The 27,812-nt window shown below is 35.9% G+C and overlaps 1 protein-coding gene across 3 annotated transcripts in view; it reads left to right on the top strand.

Annotated features, from left to right (window-relative positions):
• The window catches only part of LOC115209874, an 845,616-nt gene that overhangs the window by 498,123 nt on the left and 319,681 nt on the right, over positions 1 to 27,812 (top strand). For all 3 annotated transcript variants that reach the window (XR_004998167.1, XM_036500912.1, XM_036500913.1), the window contains exon 3: positions 5,366 to 5,401. The gene's annotated coding sequence lies outside the window, so the exon portion shown is untranslated. The remainder of the gene's footprint in view (positions 1 to 5,365; positions 5,402 to 27,812) is intronic.

Here is a 27,812-nt window from a genome sequence, read left to right as displayed (position 1 = left end):
CCGTAAGGTAGCAGTTCGGCAAATGAGACCGCTAAAATAAGACGGATTAATAATTACTTATTTGTTTTTTAACCTTTTCTGTTAAGATATACGCTTCAAGTCTGCACATTTCAACAATTACCATGATACCAACAAAGGGTCTACCGGAGCACTTGACCTAGAAGTTATAACAGTTGTGTGTTGGCCAAATCACCCTTTAGAAAGGGATATACACTTTGAATATTATAGTTTAAGATACATTGTTCTAGAAACCTATTTCTTTACTACCCACAAGGGGCTAAACACAGAGGGGACACACAAGAAGAGATAAATGGATTAAGTCGATTATAACGACCCCAGATCAGATATTCTTGGGAGGAAAGACTGAGGAAAGTGCTCAGTGACAGGTTGGGGGTTGGGTATTTGAAGCGACAATTATAAGAGGTGTAGAGGCGGATGTCCCCTAAAGTGAAGGAGACACGATACTAGCAAGCTCTGAAGTTCAGACTCCGTTATAATTAATTAATCGACCCCGAAAAGATGAAAGGTAAAGTCGACCTCGGCGGAATTTGAACTCAGAACGTAGCGGCGGACGAAATACCTATTTCTTTACTACCCACAAGGGGCTAAACACAGAGACGACACACAAGGACAGACAAACGGATTAAGTCGATTACATCGACCCAGTGCGTAACTAGTACTTAATTTATCGACCCCGAAAAGATGAAAGGTAAAGTCGACCTCGGCGGAATTTGAACTCAGAACGTAACGGCAGACGAAATACCTATTTCTTTACTATCCACAAGAGGCTAAACACAGAGAGGACACACAAAACGGATTAAGTCGATTACATCGACTCCAGTGCGTAACTGGTACTTAATTTATCGACCCTGAAAAGATGAAAGGCAAAGTCGACCTCGGCAGAATTTGAACTCAGAACGTAACGGCAGACGAAATACTGCTCAGCATTTCACCCGGCTTGCTAACGTTTCTGCCAGCTCGCCGCCTAGAAACCAAAGACATCGTATTTGCGTGGCGTATGACAACTATAAGATAATTCTCTGGTGAACTATGACTAAGAAACAACAGTTACAGCCAGTAAAGAAAACATGAGACTATAACAATGCTGTTGAGAAAATAATTGCTATTGTCACATCTAAAGGATAAGGGAGGCGATGTTGCAAATAGGTTTGAAAGGTTTGAAAGGTGTCAGTGAATAGAAGAAAAGTAAGTGCTTTTAATAACTTCCCTGAAGTGGCAATCGATTAGATTATTTTTAGGAAATTCCACTATTCAATACAGCAACTATATATATATATTCTAATGTATATATCAATGTACAGATATGATGGTATAGTCCACCGAGCATGCATGAACCTATCTAACGATTTTCTATCTATCTATCTATCTATCTATCTATCTATCTATCTATCTATCTATCTATCTATCTATCTATCTATCTATCTATCTATCTATCTATCTATCTATCTATCTATCTATCTATCTATCTATCTATCTATCTATCTATCTACCGGTTTGTCTGTGTATCTATCTTTCCCTCTGTGTATCTATATATATATTCATTTTATCCTCTATTTGCCTATGTATTTATTTATCTACATGCAAATACATAAACACACATAGGTATATGTATATACATATATAATTATTGCTTTTCATGAACTTTTTGCTAAATCTCATTAATTTCCCCTTCTGCTTTGGTCTCTCTCTCTCTCTCTCTCTCTCTCTCTCTCTCTCTCTCTCTCTCTCTCTCTCTCTCTCTCTCTCTCTCTGCCCCTTCTTTCTCCCTCTCTCCTCTCTCTCTCTCTCTGCCCCTTCTTTGTCCCTCTCTCCTCTCTCTCTGTCTCTGCCCCTTCTTTCTCCCTCTCTCCTCTCTCTCTGTCTCTGCCCTTCTTTTCTCCCTCTCTCCTCTCTCTCTCTCTCTGCCCATTCTTTGTCCCTCTCTCCTCTCTCTGTCTCTGCCTTCTTTCCCCTCTCTCCTCTCTCTCTCTCTCTATGCCCCTTCTTGTCCCTCTCTCCTCTCTCTCTCTCTCTGCCCCTTCTTTGTCCCTCTCTCCTCTCTCTCTCTCTCTGCCCCTTCTTTGTCCCTCTCTCCTCTCTCTCTCTCTCTGCCCCTTCTTTGTCCCTCTCTCCTCTCTCTCTCTCTGTCCCTTCTTTCTCCCTCTCTCCTCTCTCTCTCTCTGTCCCTTCTTTCTCCCTCTCTCCTCTCTCTCTCTCTCTGTGCCCCTTCTTTCTCCCTCTCTCCTCTCTCTCTCTCTCTCTGCCCCTTCTTTGTCCCTCTCTCCTCTCTCTCTCTCTCTGCCCCTTCTTTCTCCCTCTCTCCTCTCTCTCTCATAGTGTAGTTGAATAGATTATGTACACAATTTCTCACTGGTTTTCTAGAAATACATGAAATATTTCGTAAATAATGCTGCACACTCATCAGATGCTGAGGATTGTGAATTTTGATCCGGACTTAACGTAAGGGTATTGACAAAAGTATCATGATCAATGGATCATCATCATCAACAGCATCACCGCCATCATCGTCGACTGTAGATAAGGTCTTAAGAGAATTTAGCTGCTATATCGTGAGAGTGGTGTGGTGAACCTGCCACCGTGACTCACAAAAGGCATATATTACTTATTTGATGAGTCTGGGAGATTGTAAAATGATGGAGCTTAGTACATGCAGGAAAAACATAAGCAATAAGAACATTCCCCTGATCAGATATTCTTGGGACGAAAGACTGAGGAAAGTGGTCAGGGACAGGTTGGGGTTGGGTATTCGAAGCGACAATTTTAAGAGGTGTAGAGGCGGATGTCCCCTAAAGTGAAGGAGGCACGATACTAGCAAGCTCTGAAGATCAGACTCCGTTATAGTGACGAAAGAGAAGATTGTGAAAGGAGACAAGAGACAGCATGTCCATGGGCAAGAGACTTCAATGTGCCCAATAGGGCTTCCATCTCATTTATTCTGGATGTGGTCTAGAATGTCTCTGTACGCAGCAGCATTAATACCAGTTATTTAGGAGGAGTATTCCATTGCAGGCCTAGTTTGGGCCTTGTGGTTAACTGAAGTAGTTAAATGAAATCAGATAAACACTTTTAAAACTTTATAAAAGAACTGAGGTAACACGGATGGATATTTTGAGAAGTATATATTCATCACATAACATGTGTAGGTGTGAATATAACCAATATCATGTTGAATAAATGGATAGAAAAAATGTAAAACCCCAAATGAAACCTCTATATTTATTAATGTATTTCATAGATGAGAAAAAACTACGAAGTGTCAAACAATTGCATTTCAGCTCACATTTCTTTTTATAAACATTGTCGATTCCATTACAGGAGAGCATCCAGAACTTTTAAATAAAAATGTCAAGAACTTTCCACAGATGTGTGTGTGTGTGTTGTGAGTAAGTGTGTATGTGTGTATACATACATATATACATACATACACATATATTATATATATATATATTATATATATATATATATATATATATTATATATATATATATATAAAATTAGAGAATGGAGAAACATACTTAAATCAATAAAACATCAACTATCCGATGATACCCAATCAATACTTTAATACACCATTACATATGAGTAAAGGCATTATACAAAATGAGATATACAGTAATAGTAAAAGATAAAGAGATATAAGTAAAAAATTTCAAATATAATATGCAATTAAATCAAAACTGACAGCTGTTTCGGCAGTGAGGGCAGTCATACCTCATTTAACCTATAAGCCATAAAGGCAGGTATAAATGAGGCATTAACAAGGATGCCCCACGGCCTCTTCAGAGAATTAAATTAAATTTGTTATAATTGTGAAAAATATTATATAACCATATACATATAAATATAAAAATATAAAAATGTAAAATATAAAAACTTATACATCATAATGCTACACTTATATAATATAATACTCATTGGTACAATAAAGGAAGGTAAACAGAACAAAATAAAACAAAATATATATCAGTGTATATATTAATATTAATAAGTACCGATATTATACATATTTGGCTAATAGTTTTTAAAAAAAAAAAAAAAACTAACACATAGGGAGATGTAAAATAATAATTAAAACCATGGTTCAGTTCATAAAATTCTAAAGCTATAAAAGTTAATAAAAATTACTATTAATAATAATAATAATAATAATAATAATAATAATAATAATAATAATAATAATAATATATAATAATAGATACAGTTAAGTTTGCACCAAGTCCATCCTTTCAAGATCGAAATAACTATGTAGTTATTTCGATCTTGAAAGGATGGACTTGGTGCAAACTTAACTGTATCTATTATTATTATTATTATTATTATATTATTATTATATTATTATTATTATTATTATTATTATTATTATTATTAATATTAATAGTAATTTTTATTAACTTTTATAGCTTTAGAATTTTATGAACTGAACCATGGTTTTAATTATTATTTTTCATCTCCCTATGTGTTAGTTTTTTTGTTTTTTTTTTAAAAAAAAACTATTAGCCAAATATGTATAATATCGGTACTTATTAATATTAATATATACACTGATATATATTTTGTTCTGTTTACCTTCCTTTATTGTACCAATGAGTATTATATTATATAAGTGTAGCATTATGATGTATAAGTTTTATATTTTACATTTTATATTTTTATATTTATATGTATATGGTTATATAATATTTTTCACAATTATAACAAATTTAATTTAATTCTCTGAAGAGGCCGTGGGGCATCCTTGTTAATGCCTCATTTATACCTGCCTTTATGGCTTATAGGTTAAATGAGGTATGACTGCCCTCACTGCCGAAACAGCTGTCAGTTTTGATTTAATTGCATATTATATTTGAAATTTTTACTTATATCTCTTTATCTTTTTACTGTTACTGTATATCTCATTTTGTATAATGCCTTTACTCATATGTAATGGTGTATTAAAGTATTGATTGGGTATCATCGGATAGTTGATGTTTTATTGATTTAAGTATGTTCTCCATTCTCTAATTTTGTAGTATTAATTTACGGTAATATTATTACCTTTACCCATATAATACAATAGATGAACTGATTGTTTGACAATTTTTAACATCTATGTATTAATCTTGTTGGGTACCTATCTGGCAGTATATTGGATATATATTATCCCATGGTGGGTTGAATTTTCAACCCCTATCTCATTTTATAACCTATATATATATATATATTACAACATATATTTAATGTAGATATACATATATGTATATATGTCCACACACACATGTATGTATGTATGTATTATGTATGTATAGCTATATTTGTCTGCAATAAAAGAAAAAAATATTAATATTTTGCATTTCTGATTTTTCAGGTGAATACAAGAAATGTAAAAAATACGTGTGAAAAGGTAATGGGATTTGATTTTACTTGCTTAATCGCATGTTGTATTATTTTCTCCTCCTATTTTGTGTTGTTCATTTGTCATCTTGTTTCTGTTCCGTACAATCCATACATTCTACTGATGTAGTGAACACACATACACAAATATTATACCATGATATATATATATATATATATATATATGTTTATATTTATGTATACATATGTGTGTTTTATATATTTATATATGTGTCTGTGTGTGTATATATGCACTCACACTCATATGCATGCGTACGTATACATGTTCGTGCATATGTTCTTGTGTAAATGTCAGTATTGCTGTATATTCATGGGCATGCGTTATAAGATAGGTCATGTAATTCGAAATATGTGAAGTAGAAAACGGCCAATGCCAACAACGTAAACACAAAATACCAATAAAACATTTTAAGTTTTGCTTTATATGAACAAATGTGCATTCACAAGATGAAGCTGAAATAAGAGAAAGGATTTTGTGTTTCTGTGGCACGTTTACCTCAGTGAACATTTTATTAAATTAATGTTTCACAGGCTTAGAATGAACAGGTATAGTTTTACGACATATAGTTTAAATAATTTCTATACGAAGTATCTCCAAATATATTTTATAGTATAGAAATTTTAGTTTTTCTCATAACTAAAATATTTTCATCTCTCCAGCAAAAAAAAAAAAAACAGTAAACGTGTTTTACTGTTCTAATCTTACATCCTCATTTCATTGTTTCATTGCCACTTTCTTTTTTTTTTTTTTGCCGCCTATCAATCTGTCCCTACATTAACCACTTTAACTGAGCCATCCTTTCCAGAATTTCATCCCCGTGGAACTATACATTTCTGTGCACAGGCATCAGCGTATGGCAGAAATGCAAGGCGGTGACCTGGCAGAAACGTTAGCATGCCGGGTGAAATGCTTAGCGGTATTTCGTCTGCCGCTACGGTCTGAGTTCAAATTCCGCCGAGGTCGACTTTGCCTTTCATCCTTTCGGAGACGATTAAATAAGTACCAGTTACGCACTGAAGTCGATATAATCGACTTAATCCGTTTCTCTGTCCTTGTTTGTCCTCTCTGTGTGGAGGCCCTTGTGGGTAGGAAAGAAATATCTATTTCGTCTGTCTTTAGGTTCTGAGTTCAAATTCCGTTTTGTCATCCTCTCTGTCTCCTCTGTATGCATATCTATCCTGCAAACTAAACAGTCGAATTACTACCCTAACCGCATTTATATTGAAATTTTCCTTTCAATTTCTTTATATTTTTTAAATGCTTTCACTGAGGAAGTTTTACGTAATGGGTGCATTTCCTGTTATATATTACCAAAACCTAAAATATACGTTATAAATATGCAATAATTTCGCGACATCACAGCCGAGAAGAGAATAACTGAAAGTTTGACCTACGGGAATTGAACGCTAGTATCTTGGTTAGTGGGTAAACATACAACCAAATACACCAAACTTTGTGTGCATCAGTTTACATATAATACAATAAACATAGAATTGAATGAGACATCTGTTTTTGCAGCTAGTCAATAATTGTTCACATTAACGTCTTTTTCTGAATCTACGCCGTATAATCAAATATTGACTTCAGTCTACTGTCTACCGTAAGAGTGAAACTTTTACGTACGTAACCTTCGGTTTTCGCTGTAAACAATTCGAATATATTTGGCAGATGTTCATGAAATGCCTATCGGGAGATTTCATTGCGTTTACTTCACCGTTATATTAGTAATACTACACTTTTCTCTTTTGGCCTTCAGTCTAATTACACACTGAACGTCTCTTTATTTGAGGAGTGGTGGCTTCGACATGTTTACATTCGATGTGAGTGTCTAAAGTGATACAGATGACCGTAAGGCCCATAATGGATATATTGTCAAAATTGGTCAACTATTTCACATAACTTACTTCGCATTACTTACTAAGTATAACTAGTTCAAACCTTTTACGCTATGTTCCCCAAGCATTCTATCTAGATCATGCCACTTAATGAACGCTGCTCACTACTATTTGCTTACTAATACACACTGCCAGACACCTACAAAAGAAAACCAATTATAATTATTATAATTATATCTGAGAATGCTTCAATTTTGTCTCCCCCGTTAAATCACACAGCGGAAACACAGTTTTGGTTTCCGTTCATGATATAACATATTCTAATGTGAGCCATTAAAGGAAACTCTGCAAAGTCACACAGCGTCCAATAAATAACAAAGCATCTTTGAAATTACATTCTATTATCTGAATCATGAAAGTTAAATTTGGATACACAGAAACAAGTAATTGTTACATAGGGAGAATACTTAAGATAAACACCATCGTCATCACCACCACACCGCCATCCACCACCACTGCCATCACCGCCACCACTACCACCATCACATTTCTGTTGCACACACACATTCACACACTCATACACGCATATATATATATATATATATATATATATATATATATATATATACACTATATTTAAAAGCAGCAGAAATATAACAAAAGCTGTTACTCAGAGTTTCACATACCCGTTCGGCGGACAGTTTTGTTGACAAGACTGTCCAACGAACGGGTATGTGAAACTCTGAGTAACAGTTTTTGTTATATTTCTGCTGCTTTTAAATAAAGCATATTACTCTACCTCTGGTATTGAGTACACTTTTTTCTACCTTGTTCCACATTTATGTGCTTACTCCGGTGTGTTAGTGTGTGTGTGTGTGTGTGTGTGTGTGTGTGTGTGTGTGTATGAATAAATGGTAAATTCCCCCCCCCCAATAAACGAAGAACAAACACAAGAAAAACAACCACGCGAGTACGTGGTACATGTAAAGTATTAGCAGATGCTCAGAGAAGGAAAGAAAGATGGTTTAATGTTTCGAGCAGAGATCTTCTTCAGAAATAGAAGAAAGTTCAATAGAAAAGGAAGACGGGGAAAGAAAATAGCCAACGATTCGCATGTTGTTACATATATAAATACACGCATATGCATGTATGTATTATACCTGAAGACCACCCTCTATGAAATTTGGTAAAATGGTGTGTTGCAGAGAAATAGAGTTATTTTTTCTTTTCTTTTTTTCTCTTTTTTTTTTAAGTTAGTTATTGAAATTGTAACACTTGTTTAGTGTAAATCATATTCCTTTGGTGAAGGTGAAGAGGAAAATTATTGAATTTAAAATTTCTGAATAATAAGAAATGTATGAAATTAAATGAAAAGATTGCAGAAGGTAAAATTGTTTAGTTCTAGATACTAACAACTAATTGACAGTATTTTTCATACACAAATGCTAGTATTATTTTACAAAGAAGCGTCCTATGTACAGTAAATATCACGTTGGAGGGTTCTGGAAAATTGACTGTTGCCTATAAGGTAGTTCCAAATACAGTGAAATGTATCTGGTACAATAAAACTTAATAGAAATGTATGTCGAAAATAAGAGACACTTGTTTGAGAAGTGGTGGAGAATTTGTCAACTGTTTCTCAATGTGTGCATATATGCCGTTACGTGATACCTAAGAACAGGCAGATGGCTTATATCAATTAGACCACACCGTGATATGTTCATTCTTAATATTGTCAACTTTACTTTAATATCAAGGACATAGTTACTTTAGGAGCACTCCGTCAGTTACGACGATGAGGGTCCCAGTTTATACGATCAACGGAACAGCTTGCTCGTGGAATTAACGTGCAAGTGACTGAGCACTCCACAGACACGTGTACCCTTAACGTAGTTCTCGAGGAGATTCAGCGTGACACAGAGTGTGACAAGGCTGGCCCTTTGAAATACAGGTACAACAGAAACAGGAAGAAAGAGTGAGAGAAAGTTGTGGTGAAAGAGTACAGCAGGGTTCACCCCCCCCCCTGCAGGAGCCTCGTGAAGCTTTAGGTGTTTTTGCTCAATAAACACTCACAATGCCCGGTCTGGGAATCGAAACCGCGATCCTACGACCGCGAGTCCGCTGCCCTAACCACTGAGCCATTGCGCCTCCACATAGTTACTATAAGGAATGTCAATGTAAATCATAACATATACTATGTCTTTGTATATTTTATGATTGACCGTGGTATTATTTATATAGCTGATATTTGTCTAATAGTTGAGAAGGCTTACCCGCGATCGTGAAATCCCCTGTTAGGTCATGATTCGCGGTACCTTAAACAAATATTTTTTCTTACAATACTTTCGTTTCGACCTTAGCCTTCTGAATGAAGTTTTGCAGATGAAAACTATGTGGGGTACGATCAGAATGACTGAACCTGCAATTCAAAGAGGCAGTCTTACCATATATTATTTCATGCTGATTCTTCCTGATCATCATGTTAGATGTTCAATTATCTATTTGACTGAAATAGGTAGTTCAGCTTATTGTACAAACGGAAATATTCATCAACAACACCTACAGAGGTATCAGTTAAGATTAATATCTCATAATATGTTCTATGAAACAGCTGATGAGTCAATTCAAGAAACAATTATGTAACGGTCCTATTCGAGTGGGGCATTCTCTAGATTGTACATATAAACACTATTGCCTTGTCACTACTGACTTGGAGTAGTTGCATGACTTTCGATACGCTGTGACAAGATTTGGGTTGGTGACACGAGATTTGATGTGGTGACAGGTTTCATGGCATGGCAGTAAATTTGCTGTGGTGCCATGAGACGTAAAGCAGTACCACGAGAGATGAGGCTCCACCCTGAGAGATTTACAGTGAGAGTTCTAATAATATCACGAGACTTGTAATAACATAAGTTGCTGTCTAACCAAATGTGTTCAATTCAGCTGTGTCTCTTACTTTATGGACTCAACGCCTTCTTTGGAATTGAATATCTAATCTATATTTTCCGCAATATTAACGTAATTACTAGCAGTTCATCTAGTGTGTCAGTTCAACAGACAATATCTTTCTGTTTGTACTTGTGTTTTATAACTCAACATCACACTAACATCACTACCTTTAACGCGTGATGTTGCTTTGATGCCATACATCATTATTACACTAGACACGCTTGCAATAATTTAAATGTTCCAATCCATTCAAGTTAAATATGGTCATAACATCGATGAATTATTTTCAGGTTATCCATATCGTAACTTATTGAATCTCGCTCAATATTTGGCTTCAAATCATCTTCCATTTAATTGCTTTCTTCTGTTATATAAATCAGGAACATATTAACTTATTTAGATGGAACTTCGCTTTCTACTTTTACTTATCTCTTCCTATTTTGATGAATTTGTCTACACACCAAATCGCTATAGAAGTTATCGTTCATAATAAGTAGTCTTAATTAGTTGTTAATTACTATTGTTATTTATATCTAGAGTTAGTTTAATGAGATTTGGAAGATAAATTACACGATCACTATCTCTCTCTCTCTCTCTCTCTCTCTCTCTCTCTCTCTCTCTCTCTCTCTCTTGAAATTAATTTTAGCACTAATAGCACTGTTGACAATAACAACATTATTGGTTTCTCTTTGTATAGACAGAAAATTCTTATGACTCTTTCAGGGAACTTAACAGAATATCGGTTTAGATGTGTTTCTTTACATTCTGGTTTCAAATCTCACCGTGAGCGACTCCGTATTTCACTCATCTGCGTCCAATAAAATAAGTATCAGTCATATTATGAAAACGGTCCAATAAAACATATTCCCTGAGAATGTTAGTGTGCCCTGATTAACAACGATTATAATTTTGGGGAGCAGAATGAGAGTTTGCGCTATTGGTATAGGTGGTATGTGAATTAGGGAGCAACGTGTAATGCAAGCACATTGTTAGTTCACCGACCCAAGAGAGACAAAAAACGAATTTTCGCGCTTTCGAAGAATTTGAACCCGATCTGAATATAATAGATCGCACATAGTTTTGTTGTCATCATTGTCTTCGTTGCTGTCTGCTTGCTCCTTTCTAAGGGTCGTTTCCACTCTACCACACATATGATCGAAGGTACCTCGTGTATTCCACATGGTATCAGGCATTGTGGAGATAGGACTAAATAATCAATGCCTCCTTCTTTTACAAAGCGTTGGATGTGGTTTGATAGCGATTCGACTATTCGTTCCCCTAAGATATGCGTCAGCATTGTCCTATGCACAACCTTAATATAAATTTTTACATAGTTACACATGTCAGTACATGTCATAAGAAGAGCCCACCGGCAAGCAGGCAAAAACGGCGACCTGGCAGAAACGCGAAATGTTTAGCGATATTTCGTCTGCCGCTACGTTCTGAGTTCAAATTCCACCGAGTTTGACTTTGCCTTTCATCCTTTCGGCGTCGATTAAATAAATACCAGTTACGCACTAAAGTCGATATAATCGACTTAATCCGTTTGTCTGTCCTTGTTTGTCCCTTCTGTGTTTAGCCCCTTGTGGGTAGTAAAGAAATAGGTATTTCGTCTGTCTTTACGTTCTGAGTTCAAATTCCGCCGAGGTCGACTTTGCCTTTCATCCTTTCGGCGTCGATTAAATAAGTACCAGTTACGCACTGAAGTCGATATAATCGACTTAATCCGTTTGTCTGTCCTTGTTTGTCGTCTCTGTGTTTAGCCCCTTGTGGGTAGTAAAGAAATAAGAAGGGTCCACCGGATTACAGTTATACTACTATCCTATTCGCACTTATCGTACACACCAGGGTGAAATAGGGTAGCTAGCGGTGCAATGTAAACAAGGGGTGTAAACAAAGGATACTAAATATATCCTGTCATTTTTACGTCGCGAGAATGAATTATTACGTTCTATTTATTTTCTTTTCGATTTATGTCCAAAGAAAAGTTACCAATTTAATACACCCACATACATACATGCATACATACATACATGCATAAATGTATACATGCATGCTTGTGGACATGTATATTAACGTGCATCTGTGCAGTTATAGTCTACCATTAAATATTGCAGAACACAGATTAGTCCGACGAAAAGGTAGAAAATTGTTTCACACAAAGTTTCGCGTTCTGGGATCGATCTCTGAATCATAACGTTGATTCTGAATCATAAGCATCTAAGCCACACGGTTATTCTCGTTCCTTGGAATTCACACACTAACATGACTTTGCCTTTCATTCTTTAGAGTTCGATAAAATAAGGTCTAGTTGAGCATTGGAGTCGACGTAATCGACTTACCCCTTCTCCGAAATTGCTGGCCTTCTGACAAAATTTGAAATCAATATTTCAGAATTCTATATTCTCAAATTGAATTTAAAATAAAGAGGGGAGTGGATTATGCTGTTACCTCTACAGAAATTTATCATATCTACAGAAATATAATTTATTTACGAAGTTATTTTCAGCTGTCAAACATTTACAATCAACATGTTAAGTCTTTGCGCTGTAACTGTCAGACTGTTGATTAATCAACCACACTAAGTTTTTCATATCTAACCACAACATATGGAAATTTCGGCAGCAGACATGACACTATACTATTATATGATCTTTTAATATTGAACTAAGGTTCGGCTTTTTTTCTGACTTGTGCTATCTGCCAATTAAAAATATTTCCTACACAAATCACTGAGCGAATTCATCGGAAACAGGTTGCAAACGAGAGTGCGATGCAACGCCCATTAAATCGAAGTCTCATAGACGTAGCTTCACTTTTCTGAATTATCTGTTACAGAATACGTAGTATTTGCGACCCCGCTTTATAATTGACAACTGAACTAATTTGTGTTCAAATTAGAGATATTTTATTTACTTTTTTCTTTTATTATTTTTTCTCTAAAAACGAAAACTGAACTATCAAAAGGATATCGAACAAAATGGTAGCAATGCCATTCTGGAAGTACTAAGAAACATACACAGTCATAGTTATATGGTAATTACCTTCGTTATTATGTGTATATTTACTTTATTGGAGTAGAATGAGAACAAAGATCTTAAGATGTTTGCTTGGTCGATGGCAAAGAGGAAAAAGACAAATTATTACAGACTTGATAAATACAATTAATCAATCTTTATCAAAGAAACCAAATTCTGTTTAAATATCTTTTGTCAACTGACCGTGAAGAATCTAATATAAATTGCTTTAGTTTACGTCTACATTTTAAACTTCATTCTCTCGCCCATTTCCCAGCTTCCCAATTGTATTGCTAATTTAAATGTTATCTTATTTCTTTATTTCATATTTGCTTGTTTTGTTAATGATGATTTATAGTTTCAGTCTTCTAATTCTCGTTTTTCGCTTCTGTGAGTGTGTTTTTTTTTTTGTTTTTTAATGGAGGTAGCTTAACATACAATTAATTAAAATGTCATTGATAGTATAGATCATTTAATTGGGTGTTTCGGCTTGCAGAATTTCCGTGTTACACAACTACGAAATTACCAGACTAGAAAAAGATTCTGTAATGAGCTTTGTTAAACATTAACAAGGAGGATGTTTTGCGAAATATACAGAAAGTTTGAATAAAGATTTTATCGCATTCTATTTCTTCATGAATCCAAATCATGTTTACAGCATCTTTGCTTTCGTTCTTTATCAGTGTATATAAATATTTAGTGGAGGCGCAATGGCCCAGTGGTTAGGGCAGCGGACTCGCGGTCATAGGATCGGGGTTTCGATTCCCAGACCGGGCGTTGTGAGTGTTTATTGAGCGAAAACACCTAAAAGCTCCACGAGGCTCCGGCAGGGGGTGGTGGTGATCCCTGCTGTACTCTTTCACCACAACTTTCTCTCACTCTTACTTCCTGTTTTTGTTGTACATGTATTTCAAAGGACCGGCCTTGTCACTCTCTGTGTCACGCTGAATATCCCCGAGAACTACGTTAAGGGTACACGTGTCTTTGGAGTGCTCAGCCACTTACACGTTAATTTCACGAGCAGGCTGTTCCGTTGATTCGGATCAACCGGAACCCTCGTCGTCGTAACCGACGGAGTGCTTCCATCCACATATAAATATTTGACTGTTGGTGGAGTGGATAAAATCTGGTACAGGTTAACAATAATAGCTTCGAAGACGGCTCAAAATTTGATATGAAAAACGGATTAATATTCACGTGAAATGGGAATTGATTGAATCAAGTACGGAAATATATATGCAATAGGCGCCCCCAAACGCGTTAATGATACAGAATTAAAAAGATACAGGTAACTTAAGCCTCATACATATAAATTATCCCTCAAAATCTTTAATAAATAACCGAGTTTGTATTTCTAACGTTGGTCTCGTAATTTACACAAGGGCATATGGACTACAGCAAGCTAATCATAAATTTCAATTATATGAAATACTGTCTGACATTCGTACAAATATATGTGATCAATCTATTAGAAGTCTAAAGATACCCCTCATTTCCGTACATATTACCATGAAATTGCATTGCATTGAACTGAGATGACAAATTTATGTAATAACTGTAAGAAAAGCTGCAGCTCAGCAACTAGGGTAAAAATCCGGCTTTATTTGTGGCTCACTATTAAGTGATGGTTACACTTATTAATGAGTTGACTTTCAATATATGTAATATTTGTAATATATAAATGCATGTATATTTTGACCGTGTAGTTTCAGTGGTACTGGTCAGAATTAAGAGGTATTAGGGAAGAAGTAGCTACACACACACACACACACACACACACACACACACAAGCACACTCAGGTACGCTCACACACACGCGAATATATATATAATTTTATATTATAAGCTGTTTCGGTTCGAAGCGATTCTACTTCGTTTATAAATGTGGAGTAGAACATTGTGAGGATTGTGGTGTACTAGATAGAAAAGAGGAATAAATTATATGAGAATGTTAGTGACAGAGAGGAAAATAGACAAAGAGCAAAACAGATAGAAGCTTCGAAAAATGAAGAGAGAGAAAGAGTAAATAGAAGAGACAAATTAGGAGGGTAGTAGATATCGATGACCAAAGAGAAAGGAACAGATACGAAGAGTATTACAGAAACTAAACGAGTGGAAGAGAGAAAGAAAATAGAGCCTTAGAGACAATATCACTGAGAGAAAACAAAATGTAGAAAGTTGGAAAGAAAAGGTAGAAACAGCGATACATATCAACATAGGGTTTTAGAGAGAGAGGGACACAACTGAAGGAGTAAGAGAGAATGGCAAAGATGATGTGCGTATGCAATAGTTAAAAAGAGAGATTGAAAAGAAGAAAATAAGAGGAAATAAAAATTTAACCAGAAAAATTGTATTTCATTTTTGTTTTTTTATTGGGATTCTCTTTTACAGGTAAGTGCACATTTCGGCATTCTCTGTGGATTCTCAGATGAATCAATAAAGGGTAATATTATAAGATAGAAATACATATAATATAATTAAAGGAAGGAGAAACTAAAGACATTTCAAAGCATGTAAATGATGAAAGATTTTTCAAATATAATTTTGGCTAAAAATAATAGATAACAAGAAGAGTCATGTTTTATATCAACGAATGTGCAGTATTTGAAATTTGATAATCGAAAAATCAATAAATATTCTATATAAGACATGTTATGTTCCAAATTCAATCCATATCACTCCCTCCTCATTCGCTCTCTATTTTCAAACTATATAACTTCATGTTTGTCCTTATTTTCTAACTATATCACTGCATACTTACTCTTTTCGGTCTACATAAAAATCTTCTAACAATGTTTTCTAACTAAATCTCTCTCCCCCTCTCTCTCTCTCTCTCTCTCTCACACACACACTCTCTAAATCTCCTCTCACTATCTTTCTCTCTCACATTACTGTATTTTGCCTCTTTACTCTTTGCTATCAATATCACATTCTCCTTACAACATATTTTCTTCCTAGATCACTCCGTATTTACTCATGATATATCTCTCTATATCACTCGCGCATTGGTTTATATTTTCTAATCATATCACTCGCTTCTTGCGTTTTCCTATCGTTATTCCTGCATCTTTATACTTTTCTATCTATATAAATCTCTTACTACATTTCAAGATAATTATTTCAGAAACTTTAACGTTTCTTGTAGTCTACATGTAAGAAATTATATATATCCCCGGTATAAAAACGGTTCGAAAAACAGTTCGTAAAACGAATAACAAATTGCTTAAAAAACAGAGCAGCCACTCCAATGTCTCTGACATCTGAACATTTAACTGGGTTTCTTTTAAAATCCAAACTAAAAAGAAAACTTCAGGCTTGATGAATGAAAGTTTTTAAAGCATTAGTGAAATGTGTTATACAGTTTTAAATAGAAAACGAGGATGTAGGTCATGTCCCAAAACAGTTATATATAAAGAAAAGGACAGCAGTTTTGGGGGAGGGGCAGTTGATTACATTGATCTCAGTGTTCAACTGGTATTTATTTAATCTACCCCCAAAAGGATGAAAAGGCAAAGTTGACCTGGGCGGAATTTTAACTCAGAATGTAACGATGAACGAAATGCCACGAAGCGATTTAACCAGCGCGATAGCAGTTCTGCCAGCTGTCGCCTTTACTGGTCGTAAATAATAAGTTGTAAAAAAGAAGCGCTCATGCCTTTCTAAAGAACATTTGAACTATTTGTATTATAAACAACGACGAGATATAAACGTTATGGCCCTCGCATCGAGTTTATTGAACGTTAAATTCTTACAAGAGAAATAGATATGAATTGAAACATTCTGGCATTCATTCTTTCCCTAAAGCGATACTTCATGTTATATTTTTATGCGGGTGGAATAATTCATACTTTCAGATATAATCATAATTTAGTAAGAAGGAATTCGAAAATCCCGCTCTATTTCCCATCTGACAAATAGAGTTATCTTGTTAACGCCATGAACCATTTATTTCCTTTATATTTATGCTGTTTTTTTTATACAGTTGTAAACCTCTCCATTCAGTTCTGTTTTCATGAAAGCTATTTTATTATTGGAAGGTGTTTATAAGCCATTTAAGAAACACACAAAAGCCGTTCGATTCACTTCAACATTTAAGTTTAACTTGTCAAAATATTTTCGTCGCTTTAAGACCGCGACCTGTTCACTGACAAAAATCCGTGTTGTCAGTGAACAGGTCGCGGTCTTATAGCGACGAAAATTTGTTGACAAATTAAACTTAAATATTGAAGTGAATCGAACGGCTTTTGTGTGTTTCTTAAATGGTTTAAAAACACCTTCCACGCTGCAATTGTTTTGGTTCCAGCACACGATCTCAGATCAAATCACTTGCTATGCAAGTACATCTCCGTAATATTTTATTATTATAAATGAATATCTATTCTACTTTATCTATTCTAATTTATTTGTAAAGTTTATTCCGATGTTTCACACTTGAAGTTGTCAAACTTTACACATTGTTGTATTTGCTATTGCTGTTGCTGCTTTTGACGCCGTTGCTGTTACTATTATTGAGACTGTTGTTGCTGCTGTCGTTATTCTGTCAGCTTCGAACGCGAAACCATTTTTATATTGTGAATTATTTTATTCACTACACAGATATATTGTATATCATATGACTCCATTTTCCATCTTAAGCTGAATTTCTCACTCATGTATCAGCTTTAAAAATAAAATATCATTATTGTTAAGATGTACCGAACGGGAGGTGAATTGAAAAAAAAAACTGAAAAAGCATATGGCAAACTATTCAGTACATGGCCTTGTGGAACTCAGAACCTGTGATAGCAGTTAGGCCAGGTGAAGATTTATATAGAATATTTTAAGTTATCTGCATTGTTCATATAAACCCATTCTGTGAGAAAGATGATGAACCCTTGGTTCAAACGTGAAAGTATTAAATTATTTACAATTGACGGATATTTGTCCTCATCTTGTTTATTGTTAACACAACGTTTCGGCTGATATACCCTCCAGCCTTCGTCAGGTGTCTTGAGGAAATTTCGAACACGTGTTCTCATTCCTATGGTATTTTTCGATGTTGTTGTATTCTCCTTGACTGAGAGATCTTAATTCCTATATCTATATGAGAAGCTGTTACTGATTACTTTTGATTAGAGAAATTTGTTGATATGTTTCAATTGAATTTCGCTCAAGGTTAGAACTATTATAGCAGGTATCACACTCTATGTCTTTTTAAAAAGTTAATGATACAGTAGATAATCTAATCCTAAATACGTTTATATAATGAAATGCCGATTTGACGGTCTCGACTAAAACAATTTTCAGAATAGACCAGTTGACTCAGATTGGACCTAGGGTTAAACATCAATAACAACATGAACTGGGATTCTGTGCGTATTATAAATTAAGTGGCATACTGGTTTGATTAAATTTCTACTATAAATATTATTCTGCAATACGAGTTTGTTTACATGGTTTTGTAATTCTATAACCCGTCCAATTTGCTTAAAACAATTTGCTTAAAACAGGTTGTGCAGTGATGCATATACTATTTCAAGGTTGATGCACTTTTCTTCGGTATATCACAACAGCATTTAATGGAAATAAAATCTAGATGAAGATAAAATGAAGATAAAACGCACGCAGTATTGTAAAATGAGCTTTTACTCACGGAAAATTATTGGTGATGGAGAGTGTAGGCAACACCTCACCTAGGTGTTGCCTAGGGAAGGTATTGCAACAAATGATATGAAGGTTTCTTTGAGGGTTCGAGAACGGTCTGTACATACTTATTCTAAGGTTAGTGGTATATAAACCGTGGTAACATTAGTAAACAGGTGGACAATAAATACAAAACACCGGGCTACAAGAGACTACAAAGTTGGAATGCCTTCCACAGTATTAGAGCTACGGTGGAAGGTATTCTGTCCGCGACCATCCCGTCATGGATTCGCGACATAGTTAATGACAAGAATGAAGGATGTGTTTCCGTGTGTTGTATAACGGTTGACTGAAATTGGGATGAATTTATTTTGTAGCCTGGGAAGGCGATTGTATGAGGGTAAGGATAGGCGTTTCTAAAATTTTTAGACAATACATTTTGTGAATAGGTTTGGTCAGGGAAACTGAAAGCCCACTAGATGTGTGTGTGTGTGTGTATGTGTGTGTGTGTGTGTGTGTGTGTGTGTGTTTATGTGCGTGCGTGTGTAATATACATTTTTGTGTTGTATTTATCCCCAACCGCTTGATAACTGCGGTTCGCCCGTTTACTTCCTCGTGACCTAGCGAGTCAGCTTAAGCAACTGATAAAATAATTTGAAGTCTTAAATGATTAAGTACTGGGTGGAATTTGTTTGACAAATCCCTTTCAAAGCGGTACCCTAGCATCTCTGCAGTTAAGAAAATTGAAAGATAACAACAAAAATTGTAAAAAGGCTAAATCTAAAAGACAAAAGGCACCACTCGATAAGTGGTAAAGAGTTAATAAGGAAACCTACTACATACCAGGACCTGATAAAGCTGAACAGTTTGGAAATAAATTTTTTAAAATGGCAACATTGGATCAAGGGCGAGAGAATGATATTTGATTACAGCTCTGTATCAACGCTTCGGCACAAGAAAGTAACTACTGCAAGTAAAGAAGTAAAATATATTAAGTAGCAGCAACACGAGGTAGTATCAAAACGTTCCGGGACTAGTTATGGTTAAAAAAAAAAATTTTATAAACTTCTGTTTCAACATCATCGCATTCTAAATAGCCACCTTGCGCAGCAACACATAAGTCCCAGCGTTCCATCAACTTTTGGAATCCGGCCTGGAAATCGTTTTACGAAAGCGAGTCGATGGTCTTCTGCGATTCGCTCTGCACATCGACAACGGAATTAAAACGGTGACCTCTAAGCTGCTTTTTTTATTATCTTGGGGAGGAGATGAGAGTTCATGGGTGCTAAATCGGTCAAATAGGGAGGGTGCAAAAATGATATCATATTGTTTTTGGCGAGAAACTCAAGAGTGAGGAAAACTCGCTTCCAGGGTGCATTGTCGGCATGAAAAATCCAATTCCTCGCGCTCCAAAGATCTGTTTGTTTTCGCCGAATTTACCCCACTCAAACGCTTCAAAATATCGCAGTAGATCTCTTAATTGACGGTCTAGCCCTAGGGGACAAATTCTCGATGCACAATACGGTTAATTTCGGAAAAAAAACAATGAGTACGCTCTTTATTGAGCTGCGGCTCTGTCGTGCCTTCTTCGGTCGCGGAGTGCATTCTTCGGTTAGGAGTACTGCTTCATACGCGTAGACCCAACTTTTGTCAACTGTGAAGATCCTCGACATTAAGGATGAGTCATCAGCGGTACGCTGACGGAGCTCTTGGCAATCTTCGACCCGAAGTTCTTTTTGCTCAGTAGTCAGCAGGTAGGGTCAAAATGGGTAGAGACACGCCGCATGTTCCATTCAGGCGTTAGGATTGCCTGCACGAACCTATACGACAGACCAACAACATCAGCAATGTCGTTGATGATCCTCATGCACAAGCTAATGAATTTTCTCCACGTCCCGAGGTGACGGTCGCGGAAGGTTTTCCAGCGACGTTCTTCTGCCCTTGAAGTGCCCATGACACTCCAAACATGCATACAACCCATGGCCTAGTCGCTGTAAGTTTGCAGAAGCATGTTCAATATCTTTGTAGCAGACGTCCGAAGCTTAATGCAAAATTTCCTTTTGGTTCTTTCTTCTAACTTCCTGTCGATGACAAAATCGCAGAGTTCAGCATAAACGTGATCACAAAAACGCAACTTTCGCAACTTCTAAAGTAAACACAGCAATGTTACGCGGCACACTGCATCATAAATGTCACTGCTAGCTCTCACTGCGCAAGCAACCGTGTTCTGCCATCTGTTGGCTCGTTATAGAACTAGTCCGAGAACGTTTTGATAGATTGAATGTAAGAAACAGTAAGTACCAGTTACGCACTGGGGGTTCATGTAATCGACTTAATCCCTTTGTCTGTCCTTGTTTGTTCCCTCTATGTTTAGCCCCTTGTGGGCAATAAAGAAATAAGGAACAGTTGATAATTGTATCTCAGCTAGCTCATGCTAAGAAATAATGCATCGACTGGCAAAGTGTGAGACTTCCATATATGGACATTCATGCCAGCATTAAGTAATAACAACGAGATATATGCTTTATAGTTTTATACGAGAATCGGATCACGGACAACAACAAATCGACAATACTTCGGGATATGTCAATCGGTGTAAGAAATCGTGCCAAGGATCTTCAGTCATACATCGTTATCAAGAGCCATAACGAAAGATAGATCGTCATAACTGAAGTATCAGTCTTAACTAACAATAACGGATTTCTAATACAGATGGTAAAATATAAAAATCACGAAATAGAGATAATAAAAGGGTGGGGAGTAAAAATCAAGCAATTCCCCACTAATTATTCTTCAAGAAGTTAGTATATAAAAATAGATATATGACGAGACAACAAGCGAAATTAATCCCATACAAACGAAATTAATCCCATACTGAGACAGTAGTCTCAGTCTATAACTACAGATAGAAATATCTAGGTGAGGATGAAAGTGATAAAATAAAAGACAAGGAAATGAAAGGGGAAATTGTGAAAACGTATAACAGAAGGGTGGTATTAATATAAAATAGTTAGTTCATAGATAACAATACGATAATAAATAACTGATAAAATAAAAGAGAAATCAAAGAGAAAATTAGAAAGGAGGACAACACTCGGGTCAGATTATATAGAAAATTGAATTCACTTATAACAATAGGACAATGAATACAAAAAGAAACTATTTCCCCCTGTATTTATAAAGAAACAATAAACTGCAAATGGGAAGATATGAAGATAACTTCACTGGAAAACATACTGTAGAACGGATTTCAAGTAAAATAACCGAAAAACGAAATTTACACAAAGGCAAAAAATCAGAGGAAAACCAATCCAATTTTCATCTCATAGCGATCGGAAACCAGGCTTGATTTCTGGTACACAAGACCTATTTATAGCAACATAAGAACAAAGTCATAAGCATGTGACTCTGTGCAAACAGAATAATACGATAATCTATCACAATCTCGATGCCTAGTCTTTGCAATGCTTGACTTTATACGCAAACATTCGAATTAGCCGTTATGCCTATTATGTAATATACTAGCGTTCCAACCTGTATATTGAGAAAACCCTTGTATAAGCATATAACAAACACAGCATGTATAAATTATCTGGCTAAGATAGACTTAGAAACGCTATATGAGCCAGAGAATGCAAACTCAAGGATATGACAATGACCGTATTGAGATGGGGGTTCCGATCATGTCTAACTATAATATTTTCTGTAAGAAATTTTTAGATTTACAACACCACGAAACTAAATGGAATTTGTATTTTCATGTTAAAAGTAAAATGCAATTTTGGGTAAGAAGTGAAGGCAGTCCTAATCATATTTTGAGGACAAGAGACGATTAAATGAGAGACTGGACAAAAGGTATATAGCATGGCGTAGAACTGTGCACAGAGGCAGAAAATTTGTTCTGCTTGTTACGGCTCTCGTCCTATACAAGTTACGTCGAATTCAATATCTTAATGTACATACCTAATATTTTTCGCAACTCACACAAAACAATATTTATACGATCAATCTGGCCCTCCGTTGGTTTCGACTGCGAGGTTTCCAGTTGATTCGATCAACAGAGCATCCTGTTCGTGAATTTCACGTGCAAGTGGCTGAGCGCTTTACAGTCATGCGAAAGCTTCACGAAGATCTTAGAGAGATTCAGCGTGAAACATAATGGGATAAGGCTGGTCTTTCAAAATGTAGGTACAACTCATTTTTGCCAGCTGAGTGGACTGGAGCAACGTGAAATAAAGCATCTTGCTCAAGTACAACGTGCCGCTGGAAATCGGAAGCAAGACCTTGTGATCATGAGCCCTAACCGCTAAGCCATGCGCCCTCAATTACCGAACCAACACCCACTAAATCAGGACAATCTACACAGACCGTACGTTAAAAGACCAACACCAACAGAAACAAAACAAAGTACCTTGTAAGTACTTCACATGGTCATCACCCACTTAATCTACGCAATCAATACGTTGAAACAATTCATCGGATACATTCATAATTTATACAATAAACGCCCTATAAAGTAATACATTATATACCATTAAAAGATTGCGATTCGGTATCACATATCACGCGCCATCAATATCGCATATACAACTGCACATTACGTATTAACATATGAAGGCGGCCAGCTGTCAGAATCTTTACCATGCTGGGCAAAATGCTTAGCATCACTTGGTCTGTTTTCATGTTCTGACTACAAATTCAGATGAGATCCTCTTTACCTTTCGTCCTTTTCCTTTTAAAGTCTAGCCAGGCTCATGGGCCCGGTTTCCCGGTTTCTATAGCGTATGTGTTCCCTCCAGCTGGACGGGACGCCAGTCCATCGCAGCATTACTCATTTTTGCCAGCTGAGTGGACTGGAGCAACATGAAATGCAGTGTTTTGCTCAAGAACACAACGCGCCGCCCGGTCCAGGTATCGAAACCACAATCTTACGATCATGGTGCTGACACCCTAACAACTAAGCCACGGGCCTCCACTTTCGTCATTTTAGGGTCGATGAAATAAATACCTGCTACTTACCCCACCCCCGAACTTGCTGGCCCTGTAACAAAATTTTAAGTCAATATAATTTAACACATCCCATACAAAACATAATTTATACAATCACAAACGCATGCTCTTACACATTACACCATTCACTCCTGAGGTGTTCCTCACAAAACTCACGTAACAGAATAGCGCAGAATATATTACAGATTCTCAGCGCAGGAAACACTTAAAATACCAATGTAACACTCAAAACAGTGCAGCTGATGTAGTATACCAACATAATTACACTTTCACAAAAATTGCGCACACCTCACGTACACGGATACATCTAGTGTTGCATAATGATATCGGTTGTGGCGGTAGTTGTTGTTTTGTTATGTTGATGTTGACGATAATGGGAAGGAGTAGGAGGAGGGAGGATGACAACGACGACGATGTTGATGATTGCAGTACCAATGGTGGTGATGAGAAAGATGGAAGTGATGATGATGATGATGATGATGATGATGATGATGACAATGCTAATGATAGTGGTGGTAGTTGTGGTGATGGTGATAATGACGACAACGACGAAGATGCTGCTGCTCATCATGATGATGATGATGAGGAGGAGGAGGAGGAGGAGGATGACGATGATGATGATGATGATGATGTTGATGAGTGTTGGTGGTTAAATTACTCGTAACCTTATACGCTTTCGAAAACTAGTTTCGTGAAAACCCTAACGCAATATTATGCAACAGGGGGCGCTTCGATCAAGCGGAAATAGCTCCAGACCCGAGAGAATGAAGGAACATGACTACAACAGTGGAAGCACAGATTGTGTTTCAGAAAGATAAAACGGCAACAGACAAGGCCGTTAGTTATAAAAGGGGATTGCCTTCGATCTTTAGCTGAAGTTATTGATTTCAACTACATGTGATGTGTATTGCAAAGTGTGACTAATTAATTGATTGAAATATATACCCCGAAGTCAGCAACTTTATATATACAGGAAATGGTGCGTGAAAAGGTTAACAAGTAAAGAAAACAAATATTGACAAGTAGTTAAGGAGAGAGTGAGATGTGTAGTGTGCCGCAGGAAGTACCACGAGGTAATTCATTACGTCATTTTACCTTCTCAGTTGAAATGCCATCGTTGAAAAGATTTCTTTCTTTCACGTCGATAAAATAGGCACTAGCCAATAGAAATTTACTATTAGATATATAGTATTGAAGTAAATCAATAGATTAGAACATAGTTATTTAGTATGGATATATGTAAGCTTCTGTATGTGTGAATTCGTGTGTGGACTTGTGTGTGTGAGTGTGTGTATGTGTGACTGTGTGTGTACGTGTATGCGTGATAACGCATGCAGGTATGCATAAAGAATACACATACACACAAAACACACATACACACAAAACACACACATACACACAAATCACACACGCGCACACAAAACACATACACACGCACGAAACACACACACGCACACGAAACACACACACACAAACATATTTATATGTTTGTGCAGCTCCCGGCGAACAGTTGTTGTGGAAACTGGGTTCTCGAGGTGGTCATTAAGCTCCGCAGTAATTTCGGGAGCTGTACTTTTGTGATACTTTCTAACAATTCGTGTAAGAGGACAACGGTCCCTATCTGAAAATTTTGGTTTCTTCTGATGTTTTGTTTCGAAAAGGAGGTTTTTCCGCCTTTCTCAAAGGCTGTCATTACTTTCGAGACAGTACTTCTCGATACGCCAAACATGTTGGCTGTTTTCGTTACGCGAGCGCCTGCCATACGAGAACCAACAATTTGAAGTCTTTGAAAGTCCGATAGATCTGTCATTTTAATGAATTACCTTTTTCTCATGATATCTGAAAAGAAACAGCAATGTTAGCAAAACATATTAAGCAACACTAATAATAAATGACAAAATAAATATATACAAGCTTTTAACGGTTTTATAGATATTTCAAAATTACTGTGATGCTAGGTGTTTCCATTATTATATACAATGCCTGTATATATACAATCAACATACGATATGACACTATTTCATGATTTATGATATACATCTGTTCCATTAAATGGGTTGTCGCTATTATATACGCCGGTTGCCGATATTACATGATGCCATTCCTCCACTTCCTCGCAACTATCAGCAACAAAGGAAGATTATCGTCAACCCACGTCAAGTATAGGACTGGAATGTGGAACTATCTACCTGGATTCAACATTTTGATAACGTGCAGTACCTCACAACTCATTCTCTCATGTATATGTAAATATGTACGTGTGTGTGTGTGCGTGCGTGTGTGTATAGATATGTATGAACATATGTATGCATATATATATATATATATATATATATAATATATATATATATATATATATATATATATATATATATATATATATATATGTATATGTATATATGTGTGCATGTGAATGTATGTATATATGAACGTATATATATGTATATATGTGTTTGTGTGTGTGAATGTATGTATATATGTACGTATGTATGTATGTATGTATGTATGTATGTATGTATGTTTGTATGTATGTATGTATGTATGTATAGGCGCAGTTGTGGGCCTGTATTCAGAAGTTTGCTTGCCAACCATATGGTTCGCTTTTTAGTCACGCTGCGTGACACCTTGGGCAAGTGTCTTCTATAGCCTCGGGCTGATCAAAGACTTGTGAGTGGATTTGATAGACGGAAGCTGAAACAAGTCCGTCATATATATATATATTCATATATATGTGTTTGTGAGTGTCTCTGTGTCTGTGTGTGTGTGTGCATGCATGTATGTATGTATGTGTGTGTATAGGTTTCTGTGCCTGTGTTTCTCCCACTATCGCTTGATAATTAATGTTTAGACTCTCAATTCGAATAATTTGCGATACATTAGAGTTACGATTTATATTATTTAAAATCTATTATTTATACAATGATTCTTAAATATTTCACCTAACATTTAATCTAAATTTCAGAATTCAAGTTTTAAAATTTCAATTACAATTGTGTAACGTACGGCTAACAATTCAATTAAAAATCTAAAGTATCGTAAATTAACCAATTAAATTATATATTTTTGTATGACTAGGTGCTACTTTCTAGTAAAAACGTGTAGTATATAATTATAATTATTATTATAACATTATCTATTTTTAACTTTTTATGGAGTGGTGGGTATAAAACCTTTCAATTTTATTTAAGTTAAAAGTGGTTCTGTCTCTAAAATTGCTTAAATATATATACATATATGTATGAACTTAAATATATATATACATATATGTATGAACTTAAATATATATATACATATATGTATGAACTTAAATATATATATATATCTAGATGCCATGATACATCGTTAGCCACTACACACATTTTTCTTCTCTCCTTGTTTTTTGTGTCTCTTTCTGTAGAAGAGCGTAAGCTCGAAACGTAAAAGGCTTTTTCTATTCCTGAGCGTTATACTAATACGTCTGTTTGTTTTGCACACCACCTGCCTTCGTCGTTTGTTGCTTTTTCGTAAACTCACCCTATATATATATATATATATATATATATATATATATCAAGTTAATCCAAACAAGAAAAACAAAAAAAGACAACAACGCAAAAAGTGGAACAATTAAAGTATTATTCGGCGCTCAGGAAAAAAGGGGAAGAAGGAGGGTATGACGTTTCGAGCGGAGCTCTTCGTCGGAAACATAAGAGAAAGAAAGATCCCGAGGTGGGAGGACAGAGGGAAAAAAACGCGAGTGGTCTTCACGAGGTAAACATACTGTATATGCAGAGAGAGAGAGGGGAGAAACAGAGAGACTGGACGGAAAACACCAATTTGAATTCATTACTCACACAATAAACAAATAACACAGAAAACGTTGAAGTCACCTGAATATACATTTCAAACTCCAACAATATTACAACCCATAAACAATAATTCAACCAAAAGAGCCGACATTAACATACGGATGGATGGACCCCA

Source organism: Octopus sinensis, linkage group LG3 (genome assembly GCF_006345805.1).
Source record: "Octopus sinensis linkage group LG3, ASM634580v1, whole genome shotgun sequence".
NCBI lineage: Eukaryota > Metazoa > Mollusca > Cephalopoda > Octopoda > Octopodidae > Octopus > Octopus sinensis.
The sequence above is the reverse complement of the archived record's forward strand: the minus strand, read 5'-3'. Positions and strand labels throughout refer to the sequence as shown.